Raw genomic sequence first — 3391 nt, forward strand, 5'->3', positions numbered from 1 at the left:
TGTCTGTATTGATGGTCTGATGTGGGACACAAACAGTTTGATGAGTCAGTGTTTATCAGCTGTGGTTGTTTGAGGTCAGCTTGGTGTGTCAGGGTCATATGAGCCAGGCTGACAGTGTGGCAGAGACAAAGTTTCCAGCTCTACCTCCTCTATCAGACTGAGTGTGTGTGGCTGCAGCAGGCCTCTTCATACCTGAGAGTGTCCAGTCTCCAGTGTGGATCCTTCAGTCCAGCCGACAGCAGCTTCACCCCTGAGTCTCCTGGATGATTGTAGCTCAGGTCCAGCTCTCTCAGATGGGAGGGGTTGGAGCTCAGAGCTGAGGCCAGAGAAACACAGCTTTCCTCTGTGATCAGACAGCCTGACAGACTGCAAACACACAAAACAACACACATGTCACTAGGGGTGGTGAAAAAAATCGATTATTAATTAATCGCGATTATGTTATGGACGAGTATGAATCGATTATTAAATTTTCAAAAATCGATTCTTTTTTTTCATTATTTTATTTTGTAAAAATGTTATCCCGCGGTCAACAGAAGTTGAACGTCACGCACGCATGCCCAGTTCCAGTTCCGCAGGTGCGTGCAGCGGCCTGTGGCAGCAGCCAAAGCGAGTGAGTGGTGCATACTAACCTGATTCTAACCGTATGAGCGAGGCGTGTAGAAAATGGACGAGGAACAACCAGCAACTAGCAACCAAATAATCCACCCAGCTCCATCTGGACTAAAAGCGAGTGTGTGGATTCATTTTGGTTTTCATGGCAGGAGCTCTAAACATGTCGACAGAACGCACGCCGTCTGTCGACATTGCCACACTAAACTGAAGTACTGCGGCAATACGAGCAACTTGAGGGCGCCACACTAAACTGAAGTACTGCGGCAATACGAGCAACTTGAGGGCTCACATGTCCCGCTTCTATCTGGAGGAGGCTGCGTGGGTTAAAGACGACCGCCTGAAGCCCCTCACTGCACCGAATCAACGTACTCTCCACGAGATGACAAAACTAGCCCCGGGCTCGGAGCGAGCTAAGAAAATCACAACGTCAATATCTTATTTCATTGCCAAAGATATGAGGCCATACAGTGTGGTGGAAAACCAAGGCTTCCGCTATATGGTCCACAATATGGAGCCAAGGTATGTGATACAATCCAGGAGCTTTTTTACACAGAAGTCGATTCCAAGTCTTTACAAGGAGACAAAGTTTTTAGTGCAAGAGTCCCTCAAGTCTGCTCCGAGGGTAGTAATAACTTGCGATGCCTGGACATCCAGAGCCACCGTCTCATATGTGACCGTTACAGCTCATCATGTCAACAGTGAGTGGAAGCTAACTTCACACGTGCTTCAGACGAAAGCTATGGATAATAGCCACACAGGCGCAAATATGTGTGCGTTTCTCAAAGCTGTGGCGGACGAGTGGGGGATAGAGACACACGACCTGGTTCTCATTACCGACAATGCGTCAAATATGAACCTGGCTGCAGAGCTTGGCAACTTTCTACATTTCCGGTGTTATGCTCACACCCTAAACCTCGCCTGCCAATGAGCGCTGAAGTTGCCCACTGTAGCCCAACTGTTGGGTCGAGTCAGACGGATCACCGCCTTCTTTCACCGGAGCACCACAGCCAGTCATGTGCTGGAACAAAAGCAGCCCCTACTCGGTAAGCAAAAGGCTTAAAATTAATTAAAAAATAAAATATTTGCCTTTGTAATCGAAGTGAATCTATTTTAACTGTAGCATACAAAGCAAGCTTTTTATTAACTTTTAATTTACCAGTAGACTATTTAAAAATATAATTCCTAATGTAGGCTACTAGTAATTGGCTTTTTTTTTCTTTCATTTTACCAGAACTGCCTAAACACAAACTGAAGACAGATGCTCCAACAAAGTGGAATAGTGGCTTTGACATGGTTGTTCGGTTCCTTGAACAGCAGCCAGCCATCTGCGCTGTGCTCCTCTCTCCTCAAGTAAGTATGGGATTTAAGATTTTATTAGACCTAGTATTAATGCCATTAGTGGTTAATTATCAGTGTGCCATTTTCACATGAGTGTATCATGTCTACACATACAGTATGCCAAACTGACAGTGTATCATGTCTACACATACAGTATGCCAAACTGACACGTGTTAAAATGTAGGCCTTTGAATTACGATGATGCTTTTGTATTTGTTTAATAATTTTGAGATGTCAGGGCGCCAGTGGCTTAGTGGCAGAGCAGGCGCCCCAAGTACAAGGCTGTTGCCGCAGCGGCCCGGGTTCAACTCCAGCCTGTGGCCCTTTGCTGCATGTCACTCCCTCTCTCTCTCTTCCCCCTTCACGCTTGTCTGTCCTATCCATTAAAGGCTAAAAAGCCCCAAAAAATACAGTATCTTTAAAAATAATAATAATAATAATTTTGAAATGTGAATGCTTTAACCTGTCTTATTGTACTGTTTCCCTGTGTCAGGTGGTGAGACAAGAGGCTGAAGTCCCTGAGGGGGAAGGTGATGACGTGGCTGAGGGGCATGATGACGGTGAGGAGAATGACACAGTTGAGAAGGCTCGAGACGAAGCTGGAGGAGGACGGCCCCTCCACGCCCTCCACCTCAAGACCATCTTCTCTGACTGCACTGCTGGGCCAAACCTTTAGTGTTGTTGTCACCACAACACTACAAACCAGGGCTGAGGAAGAGGTTTGCATGTATCTGGAGGCCCCTTCACTTCCTCTCACCGATGACCCCCTTGAGTGGTGGAGCACCAACGATCATGTGTATTAGGCTTGGGCGATTGGACGAATATATCGCCAATCGCCCGTCGGCTGAGTCCATCACGGTTGGTTTCATTTTTGGCGATTTTTTGGGCGATTTTTGTCATTTTATTTTGCTAAATTAATGGTCTGTCTCCACAGAATTCAACTTGGTACATATAGTCCATAATTAATATCTAGAGCACAATTCAAAGTGTGTGCGTATTGGAACTGGCAGCTTCACACTGATTTCTGACGAGTCTTTCACAAAACACGTCATGGTGGAGCTGAAAGTTACGGCCGGGGTCCACCGGCAACGGGAGCGGCGCGACAACTCCCGTCTGCCGCGTGACAACTCTCTATTTTAGGATGCTCGTCTCTTTTTGTCGTGCTACGCTCCCCTACGCGACCCTCCAGCAGATAAAAACTATATGAAATAGTGTGCTAAACAAGCACAATGTGTTTTTAAATGAATAAACCATTATCAGAGGTGATGTGTGATGATTTTTTTTCATGCATTTACCCATATTTATCCGTGACATTGTGTAAATGTCCGTGGCGGACATTTGAAAGCGAGTAGATGACAAACAGTACAGTAAACTTGTAGATAACTCAAATATATGTAATAACTTAGGTGGAAAATGCTTTAACTATCATGGCTGCCTA

The sequence above is a fragment of the Epinephelus moara genome, chromosome 19 (genome assembly GCF_006386435.1).
Source record: "Epinephelus moara isolate mb chromosome 19, YSFRI_EMoa_1.0, whole genome shotgun sequence".
Classification (NCBI taxonomy): domain Eukaryota; kingdom Metazoa; phylum Chordata; class Actinopteri; order Perciformes; family Serranidae; genus Epinephelus; species Epinephelus moara.